The sequence below is a fragment of the Rana temporaria genome, chromosome 7, assembly GCF_905171775.1.
Source record: "Rana temporaria chromosome 7, aRanTem1.1, whole genome shotgun sequence".
Taxonomy (NCBI): Eukaryota; Metazoa; Chordata; class Amphibia; order Anura; family Ranidae; genus Rana; species Rana temporaria.
In genome coordinates this window covers 137251269-137263667 of record NC_053495.1, presented here as the reverse complement: position 1 = coordinate 137263667, position 12399 = coordinate 137251269, and the positions used below count along the sequence as shown (strand labels likewise).

At 43.1% G+C, this 12399-nt stretch overlaps 1 protein-coding gene across 1 annotated transcript in view; it reads right to left on the bottom strand.

The window, feature by feature from the left end:
- The window catches only part of BCAR3 (BCAR3 adaptor protein, NSP family member), a 173088-nt gene that overhangs the window by 114612 nt on the left and 46077 nt on the right, over window positions 1-12399 (bottom strand). The gene's annotated exons all lie outside the window — the stretch shown is intronic.

Below are 12399 nucleotides of genomic sequence, written 5' to 3'. Positions count from 1 at the left end.
CCTCACAATCGGCCTGTTTTCTAGGGTGGAGAGGTGGGGAGGAGGTTATTGTTTAGGGTGGAGAGGTGGTGTGCAGCCTATTAGTGCCCACCAGTTCAGCTCCTCAGTGCCCACAGTACAGCTCCTCAGTGCCCACACTACAGCTCCTCAGTGCCCACACTACAGCTCCTCAGTGCCCACACTACAGCTCCTCAGTGCCCACACTACAGATCCTCAGTGCCCACACTACAGATCCTCAGTGCCCACACTACAGCTCCTCAGTGCCCACACTACAGCTCCTCAGTGCCCACACTACAGCTCCTCAGTGCCCACAGTACAGCTCCTCAGTGCCCACAGTACAGCACAAGAATGTCATTAATAATGTCAGTGCCCACCAGCAGAGCGCTCGGCTCTGTTCCGTCCCCTCGCCTGGCAAAGGAGAGCTCCATTTGTCCCCTGACGTGCTGCGCCCCCGCCTCTGCCTCCACACTACAAACCCCAGAATGCAGTGCGGCCAGAAACAGCCAATCGGCCGGCCGCAGCTGCAGACTTCCTCCACTGGAAAAAATAAAAAAAGCAGCAAACATCGGCCGTGATAGCCGTTTCGAATAGACGGTGGGCGGCCAGGGGGGGGACATTTCCGCCCAGCACGCCCCTGCTTTTGATCCCTCACAATCGGCCTGTTTTCACTCAATAATAGGCCGATGCTTATTTCTATAAAAAAAGCGAAATATCGGCCGGACGATATATCGGTCGACCCCTAATCTTGACGTCCTAATGTGCGTGGACACATAGGATAACATTGAGCTGCAGAACACAAAACTCCTGTAGAAGCTATGTTTTTTAAGCCAGTGTGCATGGAGCCTAATGCCCCCTACACACGCTCGGAAGGATGCTCAGGAAGGATGTGCTCTAAAGCCCCATACAGACGAGCGGACTGTCCGCTGAAAACGGTCCGCCGGACCGTTTTCAGTGGAAATGTCCGCTCGGAGATTTCTGTCTGATGGTTGTACACACCATCAAACAGAAATCCGCGCGGACACGATATGCAGTGACGTGGCCGCGCCGACACGTTGACGTGCGCGGCCCTGGAAGTTCAATGCTTCCACGCATGCGTCGAATCACTTTGACGCATGCGAGGGCTTTCGGCCAATCGGACATGTCCAGTGAGTCTGTACAGACGACCGAACATGTCCGACGGACAGGCTTCCAGCAGACATGTTTCTTAGCATGCTAAGAAACATTTGTCCGCTGGAAACCTGTCCGATCCGCCTGAAAATTGTCCGGTCGGACGTACAGACGACCGAACATGTCCGCTGAAACTGGTCAGCGGACCAGTTTCAGCGGACATGTTCGGTCGTGTGTACGGGGCCCAAGTGGAGGAAGTCCAGAGAAGGGCAGCCAATAAGGGGGCTGGAGGACATCAATTATGAGAAATGACTACAAAGATTAAAAATTAAACTTATACAAATAAATATCTATATGTCGATTCTAGCACAGGTGAGGAAACTTTTCAATTTTAGGACTTTAGAAGGAACTCAATGAAGATAGACAAATAGCAGTTAAAACCTTAAACTGTGCATAGGGTTCTTTATTCTTTGAGCGGGGAGTGTCAATAATTTCTGACTTTTAGATGTGTTTATTAGCGAACGCAAGATACAGAAATATGGGAAATGGTAGTGACACACACACACACACACAGGATGGACTGGTGTATTTATTTAAACTTACTTACCAACTATGTAACTGTTGTGACACTGACACCTTGGGCCAGCTATGCAAATCTTGACTGTTGTAGATTAGAAGTACACAAAATCATTACCATATATAACATAAATTCCATGTAGAAAAAGCAAAGAACTACTTAAAGTGGAGGTTCACCCGGAAATGTTAATTTTTAACATTAGATTGATGCTCATTTTGTCAAGGGGAATCGGGTAGTTTTTTTAAAAACAAAGCAGTACTTACCGTTTTAGAGAGCGATCTTCTCCGCCACTTCCGGGTATAGGCTACGGACTGGCGTTCCTATTTGATTGACAGTCTTCCGACAGGCTTCCGACTGTCCGCATCTATCGCGTCACGATTTTCCGAAAGTAGCCGAACGTCGGTGCACAGGCGCCGTATAGAGCCGCACCGACCTTCGGCTTCTTTCGGCTACTCGTGACGCGATGGATGCGACCGTCGGAAGCCTGTCGGAAGACCGTCAATCAAATAGGAACGCCCAGTCCCGAAGACCATACCCAGAAGCGGCGGAGAAGATCGCTCTCTAAAACGGTAAGTACTGCTTCGTTTTTAAAAAAAACTACCCGATTCCCGTTGACAAAATGAGCATGAATCTAACATTAAAAAAAAAAAAATTCGGGTGAACTCCCGCTTTAAGTAAGCCATACACAGAATTTTCATGTAAAAACTGCCAAAATTCATTCACAGAGTATTCAAGAATAATTATTTCAGAGACAAACTAGACCAAAGGTTAGAAAGATTTCGTTTTTTTTTTTTGCCAAGCCAATGTTGCGATTTTAATTAGTTCAATTTCTGGAGGATGTTATATTAATTATGCATGTTACCCTCACTAGCCACTTTCTTGTAGTGTACTTAGTGCCCGCTTGTTTGCGACACAAAACATTGTTTTGTCATGGGAGCCATTGCATGTGACACCAAGATGAACATTATGGGATCGCACCCTGAGAGCTGCCCTAGCCCTAGCGATGTTTGGAACAATGGCCACACAAAAACAAAAGAAGAGGAGGAATAGAAAGTAGGGAATTTGGAGCAAGAATTGGTTGTACAACAGAGAGAACATTTTCCCACATGGCTGAAAAACACAACCCAGACAATTTCAGAAAGTAAGGATGGTCAATAAATCTTTTCAACTCCTGCGGAGTTTGCTTGGACCCCTGATACAGAAAAAAGAAACCTTGATGAGCAGACACCAAATAGCCACGCTCCATTTTTTAGCTACTGGACAACGTTTTTTAAAGTTTTTAAAGAGGATATAAAGTACTCCACAGGGACTTTACCACTGTGAATTTGCTTCAACTATGTTTTTAAATGTCTTTGCATTGCTCTTTACATTTGTTTTACAAATATTTTTTTATTTCAGACAACAGTAATTCACTAACAAGTCATGGATTGGTGTCTAGTAGTATACAGTAGTTTATGCAAATGTTGTTACGGGGCTAATTATTATGATAGCTTGTATTAAACATTGATATACCCATTAAACTGTATTTGGCCACAATACTTTGTATGAGAAGAGTCATGCTGCTGTATTATACTGTATACTATAGCAGTTGTAGTTTAACCACTTCCAGACCTTAGGTGTTTTTCAGATTTGGTGTTTGCAAGACTAATTACTTAAAACCCCCAAACATTATATATTTTTTTTCTAACACCCTAGAGAATAAAATAGTGGTCATTTGCAATACTTTTTGTCACACCGTATTTGCGCAGCGGTCTTACAAGCGCACTTTTTTGGGAAAAAAATCACTTTTTTGAATTAAAAAATAAGGACAACAATAAATTTGGCCCAATTTTTTTATATATGTGAAAGATAATGTTACGCCGAGTAAAAATGATACCCAACATGTCACGCTTAAAAATTGCGCCCGCTCGTGGCATGGTGTCAAACTTTTACCCTTAAAAATCTCGATAGGCGACGTTTAAAAAATTCTATAGGTTGCATTTTTTGAGCTACAGAGTAGCTCTAGGGCTAGAATTATTGCTCTCGCTCCAGCGATCGCGGCGATACCTCACTTGTGTGATTTGAACACCGTTTTCATATGCGGGCGCTACTCGCGTATGCGTTCGCTTCTGCGCGCGAGCTCGTCGGGACGGGGCGCTTTAAAAAATGTATTTTTGTTTTCTTATTTATTTTTATTTATTTTATTACTTTTTACACTGAAAAAAAAAATTATTTGATCACTTTTATTCCTATTATAAGGAATGTAAACATCCCTTGTAATAGAAAAGAGCATGACAGGTCCTCTTAAATATGAGATCTGGGGTCAAAAAGACCTCAGATCTCATAATTAGACTAAAAATGCAAAAAATAAATAAAAAAAATTGAAACTGTCATCTTTTTTCAAATGACAAAAAAAAATGTTTCTTTAAGAGGCTGGGTGGGACTGATGTTTTGACGTCACTTCCGCCCAGCAGAGCTATGGGGACGGGTGAAGGAGATTTTTCCTTCAGTCTCGTCCCCGCTCAGCTCCCGAACGCACCCGATCTCCTCCGCCGCTACCGACGGCTCGGTAAGCGGCGGAGGGGCGCGGGAGAGCGGCGGGAGCCCTCTCCCGCCACGATAACGGCGATCTCGCGGCGAATCCACCGCGGAGACCGCCGTTATCGTGTACCGGACCGCGCACACTAAAGATGGATACCTAGTTTGTGGCAGCAGCTGCTGCCGTTACCGAGATATCCATCTTTAAAAAGAGGACGTACATCGTCGTGCGCAGGTCTGGAAGTGGTTAAGGCCCCTTTCACACAGGTCAGATCCATTTTTCTCAGCAGGGGATCTGTCCGCCGACACCCTGCTGAGCTGAGTGGAGCCGGGGTGATGACAGGAATAGTGTGAAAGGGGCCTAACTCTCCCGTTGGGAAAACTGCCATGAAAGCTTTTGGTCGGGAAAACCAGCCGTTTTTTTTCAGGAAAACTGAAAAAAAAAAAAAAGAGAACCAGCTCTCTTTTTCCCTCTGGGATTCCCGGCGGTTTTTAACCCAGCAGTTTTCCTATGGGAAACACTGCGATGGACCATACACACGGCCATGATTCCCAACCAAAACTCTCATGGCAGTTTTCTTGTCGGGAAACCCGGTCGTGTGTAGGGGGAAAAATTTACCGAGCAGGTTCTCGGTTTTCCCCTCGGGTTTCCCGCCGGGAAACCCGTATATGTGTACGAGGCTTTAAAAGTAGAACTATAGGCAAAACTTTTTCTTAGATAGAGCAAGGGAGGGTTAAAACCCCAGTCAGATTTTTTTTGCCATCTTTTTCCCATTGCAGAGATTTCCCTTCACTTCCTGCCCCATAGCCAAACAGGAAATCCCTGGAAATTAAAGGAATTCCTTGGGGAAACCCAGGACCCCAGAACTTGTGTCCCTATTGGAAGATTCCCCTTCTCTCCCATTACTTTTCTGGAGACAACCTAATTTGGAATTTTTATTTTACCTTCACTGATAATGGTAAAACAGGACAAATAGAGAGGGTACATCTCCCTAATGGTAGGGTCTAAGGCTGACAAAACGAGGCTCTTTTTCTCTCATTCAGACAATAAAAAAAAATGAATGGAACAATCTCCACTGCCATTCATTTCAATGAAACATTTCCCATAAGATTATACGTGCACTTTACATATTTTATGCAAATTATTTACCTACAAAAGCCTCCCTTGTGTAGACATTGAAAAGCCATGAAACTACTACTGGGTGCTACCTATCTTGGATGTTATGTTAGCAGCCCTAGCAGATTCAGAACTGTCACTCAAGTGAGGCTCTATTGTTTTTTTCCATTTCGTCTTCCCCAGTAGCTCATTCATAGAGGAGATTACTGCCATAACATATGTGCATAAATGTGCTTACATTCATTCTAGTGGCTAGAAGAAATTAAGATCCTAGCCAATAAAATTTGTTTTTGGCCAGCTCTTGGCAGAATAATCTAGCATGGATAGGAGTATTTTAATACACCCATGTGCACGAAGCCTTATATCTACTTATATTAACAGATGAAAACTGAAGAAAAAAAAAAAAACTTTACTATGAGGAAGATAAAGCTAATCCAGTACAAGCTGAATTGTGCAATCTATGGAAGGCCTCCCAGACACATATTACCACATAAACTCCCCAAACATTCAAGTAAACCTATACAAGGTTTAGGTATTCCATCTGAAATATATTGCCCCATGACAGTCTGAATTTCCTTGTACAAACACATACCAATATTTTTATAACTCCCCTTTCAAGAGGGTAATACTTTCATTGCGAGGGCGATATGTAACAAGCTGCTGTGAATTTCACAGCCCGAAGGATAAGACTTTTTATCTACATATTTCTACCTAAATACCACATTCCAGCTGCCCGTAACTGCGTGACTCAACCACCTTTCATACTTCTCGAAAACCGATCCATAATTTTTATTCCGCTCCACAAAGATCTGATGAAGACTGATGAGTGTGGCAAAGACAACATTGTGGGAGTTTGATGCGGCTTCACTTCCTTCCGAGGATTTCATATCATACTCTGAGCTTATGTACCAGACAGATGGGCACCTGGGTATTATGTGTGCCATGTAACAGTACATTGGACTTAGTGTGAGAACATAACTACTTCCATTCTGTGAAATAAATCTAATCGTAGTCATCCCTCTTGAAAACACGCAACAGTGATAGAACCCATAAATAACAATTCCAATATATGCCAAGGTTTTAACGTGTACACAGAAGCCATATAAAAAAAACACAACATAACACTTTCAGTACATCTCTCCTATACACGTACATAATCTTTTGTATTTTTTTAAATGCTGCAATTACTGAAAAATATTGGTTGATCCTTCCACAAATGCGAGATTGTGTCTTCTTGCGCTGTGCTGAAATTCAAATAATGTTGACTACAACATGTGGACTACAGAAACAACCATTCTATATGTTATGGCAATAAGGAGACTGGTAAGCTGCAATAGATAACATTTTTGATCTTAGGTTTAGACTTTAAGGCTCCATGCACACTGAAGCGGATAAACTGCAGTTTATTGGCTTTTTGTCGTTTTTTTAAAAAGCCCAAAAACTGAACTCTATGTTAGCCTATGTGCCCATGCACACATGGGCGTTTTTTAGTGTTAATGAGCTTTGGAGTTTATTGGCTTTTTTCTGAACACCCGAAATTTGCGTTCAAAGTGCAGTTTTTCGGCGGCAAAAAATGCTTAAAACCGAAAAACTTTCAAAAACGCTCAAAAACGCTGACGCCAGCGGTTTTTTATCCATTAAAAAAACGCTACACTGAAAAACGTTAATAAACGATATTGCAAAAAACGTTGAAAGGCTCCCTGCAAAGCTACTGGCGTTTTTATAGCTTTTTTTTAGCTTCTGTGTGCATGGAGCCTAAAGCGGAGATATCTGTACCTAAATGAAAACTACAACGGTTTAGCACTATTTTTGTTTTATTCTTTTGTTTTATTCTTTTATTTATTATAGTTTTTAAAAAATGCTTTATATCTTTTTATTATGTATAAAACATCTTTATTTTACAAATACAAATTTAAAGTAGAACTAGTAGGCCTCATGCATACTGGACGTTTTTACAGCTGCTGTTTTTGGCTTCAGAGTTTTTTTTTTCTTTTACAGTAAACTCCCCAGCATGTTGTCCTATGTGTCCATGCACACATAGGTTTTCATCTTTTTTTTTTTTTGGTAGGGGGGTTTTCTGGCTGGAATCCCCCCAGAACTAATGGGTTTTGAGAGGCGTTTTTTAGATGTAAAAAATGCTCTAACTCTGAAAAACTTTTAAAAATGCAGCTATTCAGCGTTTTACACACTTCCCCTCGCAGACACTGCAGCTCACTGGAGGATTTCTGCAAGAAAACAGTAGTAAAGTCTAGGTGTGGCCAGGTGCTGATTGACAGGTTACAGGCTTGTGAATGACAAATCACAAAGCTGATAGCCATGCTCCCTGCCACATCTCATCCCACTGTAGTACAAACAGGCATAGCCTACATGAGAGTGGCAACTCTGCTGTGAATTCAAGAGCAGCACAGCATCATTGCCACCCCACCCCAGAAAATCTGAATTAGTTGGACATCCCTGGATCCACTGGTATTTGCGGGAGGAGAAACAATCTAAGTGCAGATGAACTCACGATTAAAGCAGAACTTCACCCAAAAGGGAAAGTTCCACTTGTTTGTTTCCTCCCCACTCCTCTGCCACATTTGGCACTTAGTATTTTTGGGGGAAGCGCGTACCTGGCTTTTGACAGGTACTCCCTCCCGCTTCAACCCAGAATGCCATGCAGCCCCCCCTTCCCCCACATCCTTCTGGGACACATCGGAGGTCCCAGAAGACCGTAGGACTATTCACAAAGCACACCACAGCTCGGGAATGCGCAGCGGGAAGCTATCTGAGAAGCCGCAAGGCTTCACTGCTGGTTCTCCTTAGTTAAGATGCTGGCACCTGGACTGTAATACCATAAAAATAAAAAATAAACGCTCGGGCGAGGACAGCGCTGGATCCCTGGACAGGTAATTGTCTTTTTATTAAAAGTCAGCCACTACAGTATTTGTAACTGCTGACTTTAAATGTTTTGGGGAGAGACGGAAGTGCCTCTTCAAGTGCTGCAGAAAGTATTTTTTATTAGAAGGCTTTACTTTAATATAGAGTGAACTGGGTCACCAACCATCCATAAATTTATAGACAGTTTCCTTCTGTCCTAAAACTGATTGTAAAGGTTTGCTTTTTTTTCTGCGTAAGGATTTTGCATATAGCGGCCCCGGTCCTCCTTTTCTGGGGTCCCCTGGTGTTGCCCCTGGCTTTTCATCAAGTGCCCCCACGGAGAGCCACATTCCATCGCTCCCGAGTCCTTCTGCTGTGTCCAGACAGCAGGACTTGGCACCGCCCCCCATGTCACTGGATTTGATTGTCAGCAGCAGGAGCCAATGAGGACCCGAGACAGTGGCTGGAGCTGCTGGGATCGTTCTCGTTGCTGGAATGATCGGGTTCAGGTAAGTAAAAGAGGGGCTCTGGGGGGCAGCTGCAGACCACAAGGTTTTTCACCTTAATGCATAGAATGCATTAAGGAGAAAAAGCACGAGACTTTACAACTCTTTTAACATTTTATAAACAACAGAAAAGGTCCTTTAAAAAATCTTCATTGTCCCTGGCTCCAGAACTGAGCATGTGCAGTTCTGGAGCCAGCCTATTAGTAATCAGCTGAGCATGCCTTGAGCTCAATTTTGGCTCAGGCAAGGGGGCAGGCCGCAAGTCTGGGTGCGTGGTGACATCATGCCACATTGTGTCTTTTCCACAAATTTAAAACTGACTGCAGGGACGGTAGTGGGAGGAGAGGCAGACTAAAATCTGAGCCTGACCCCACTGCCCTGCATGTAATCGGGCAATTACTGATACAGGAAGTCTGTGGAACAGCTCCAGGCCACACAGAGTCTATGGGGCAGTTAGTTGGTCAGTCCCCAGACTTCACCTTTAGGGCCCTTTCACACTAGCGGACCGTATGTCCGCATTTTCATCCGTCCGTTTGCGGATGAAAACGGGACATACATGGGTCCCTATGTGATTACGGGTGTCAGCGGATGAATATCCGCTGACACCCGTAATTTGTCCGCCTCCGCAAAGATCCGCATTTGCAGACGGAAGAAATCCTATTTTTATTCCGTCTGCCGGATCGGATGAATACAGACATACGGTCCGTGTTCGTCCGATCCCCCATAGTGGAGAGCGGAGGAAACACAGGGTGGTCCCTGCACAGTGTGCGGGGACTGCCCTGTCAGCTGCAGGCTCAGTGGGGATTTTACGGAGGATCCCCGATGAGCAAAGAGGACACACCGAGCGGATCATTACTGATCCGCTCCGTGTGAAAGGGCCCTAACATAAGATTTTATGGGGTCTTCCTTACAGTGGAATGGGAATCTCTGTGGACTTTAATGTAAGGGGGAGGGGGTTTTGGTAAAGTATTGGCCTTCTCTGCATTTGATAGTATTCAACTGGATCATATTATTATAAAGATGGTGTTAAGATTTGGTTTCATGGTAATGGTAGAATGTCATGGCCCTGGTAAAAAGTGCTATAGCTTGGCTCTTAAAAAAATAAATAAATAGATAATTTGCTTCTTTAGGATCTAAAATAACAGTAGCTATGCTCTGATTACTCCTGTATTGAATTGTATTGTACCTGCACTGTCTGCCCTCATGTTGTACAGTGCTGTGAAAACTGTTTGGGGCTGTATATAGCTTGTTTAATAAAATAAAGAAGAATAACTAAGGGGGACTTTATCATTCTTGTTACATACAAAGAAAAAAATGAATGTCCAGAGGCAACAAACAGATCACTCTTCTTTAGAGAGATCTTAAAAGGCTTGGAACCTATTTTTGGAAAAATCAAGAACAAACATTCAATAACTCATTATTTGCCTGTTAGAGTTACACCTCACTTTCAAAGTTCCTAGATAAAAAAGGCAACATCTTCTCATCTGATATACTTGAACGCTGACTTAACCAACAACTTATATAGGTAAATGATAGATTGCATAGAGATCATTAAATAAGTATGATTGAATATCCAGGGCAAACTAAGTCTTGTTCTGGGAAATCTTCCAGCTAATGACTGAACAGAGAGCTTTCTATTAGGTGCATATGTGAATTAATATCTAGGCTTAAAGTGGAATCAAAAGAGAATTAGGATCAAAGCTCCTTTGGCCCTACTTCTCCTGTCGGTCACAGGAGTATACTCATGCCACGTACACACGATCGGTTCATCCAATGAAAACGGACCGATGGATTTTCTCATCAGATATCCGATGAAGCTTACTTTCATCAGTCTTGCCTACACACCATCAGTTAAAAATCCGTTCGTGTTAGAACGCGGTGACGTAAAAGACTACGACGTGTTGAGAAAAATTTAAGTTCAATGCTTCCGAGCATGCGTCGACTTGATTCTGAGCATGCATGGATTTTTAACCGATGGACTTGCCAACAGACGTTCGGTTTTTTAACCATCAGATCATTTTAAAACAGGTTCTAAGTTTTTTCACCTATCGGGAAAAAAACGATGGGGCCCACACACGATCGGTTTGTCCGATCGTGTGTACAGGGCATTAGTTCTGTATTCCTGTGACAAAGATTCAGCCAAAAGTGGGATAAAAAGTCTACTTTCGGCTGAAGCAAGTCAAGACTCTGGAGGGATCCCGATTTTAACACCTGTACGAGAGATGCTTTTGCTCACACAGGAATACACAGATGTCCCATACATCCCCATGCAGGCAGTCTTATTCAAGTAAATTGGGATGCAGAGGCAGCAGACACAGCCACTGCTTCCAATTTGACATCCAAGTGAGTGTGGGTCCCCAAATGCACCCTGCCTGCAAACAGGGACCTGCGCCCACACACGGGTGCATGGACGTTAGATTTGGAGCTGTGGCTATGCAACTGCTGCATCCCAAATTTACGTGAATTTGACTGCCTGCATAGTGATATACAAACACCCGTGCACCCCTGTGTGGGCCAACAAGGCCCTTGCACAGGCATAGGCTTAAACATGCCCATGTGAACTGAGTACTTACTGTCGGTGCTTGAAGTATTGGGCCCCTGTACCAAATTTAAATCATTTGCCATTTGACTGAAGAAACGTGAAAAGTTTCTGGAATAGAATTGTGAGTTTAATGGAGAGAAATCCATTTATCATTCAAAATTACAGTTTTTCTAACAAGTATACAGGAAAGAAATTTTGATAATATGCTAGATAACATGTTAGAATCATTTCTAAAAGATAATTATTTGCGGTCCCTTTGCGTGCGCCAAACATTTTGTGGATCTCTAGGTGGTAAGCCAGCCAAAAAAGTAATTATCGCTACAGTTTGTGAACATGCAGATATTACAAAGGAGCTCAGAAAATTCCCACGCCGAGCAGAGTCGATATGAGATGTATAACCTAATTATGATTAAATGATTACCAACATCAGCAGAGACAAAACCAGGGATTGATGAGAGAACAGAAAACAGGGCACTGCAGGCCAGGAATTGTGGCTAAGGGGTTAAAGGAACATTAATCTGAGTCACTAAAAGGGCCTTTTGAGGCTATTCTATTTTTGTGAATAAATGTAATTCTAGAGTTCCTCTTTTCTCAAGGCAATGAATTCATTCCAAGTGAATGACTCGCTGTAGATGGTGCTCGACATCAAATGGCTTCACACAGTGCTGCCCATTCTTTGTCCTGCAATGAATGGCATGGGACTTGGCATTTTTGGAATGGATGAACATTTTATAGTGTTTGTAATTCTGTGGTAACCAAAGCTACTTAAAAATGGAAATTATGGGGTGTTGTGTGCTTTCAGAGACCCAGTACATCCTCCTTCAAGGAACATGTACAATTTTTATATTATGATAAGGAGCTTCCTCCCTCTAATGAGACCATGGTGATCTTCCTGGTTAGGAAACACCCAAGCTACAAATTGAATAGACCTAGGCATAAAATGTATGCTAAAAGTAAGCTGCCCACAAAAAACACTCAGCTGACAACCACTATTTTAATAGGGAATTTACTTTTTGTATTGGCCCAATAAGGGTAAGTATCAGCTAGCAGGGATGTCAAACTCAATTTCATCGTGGGGCACATCAGCATTATGATTGCCCTGAAAAGGGCCGGTTGTATCTGTGAGATTAGCTGTCCAGCGCATTCCCTCCCCTTACATTAGATGTCAAGAGCC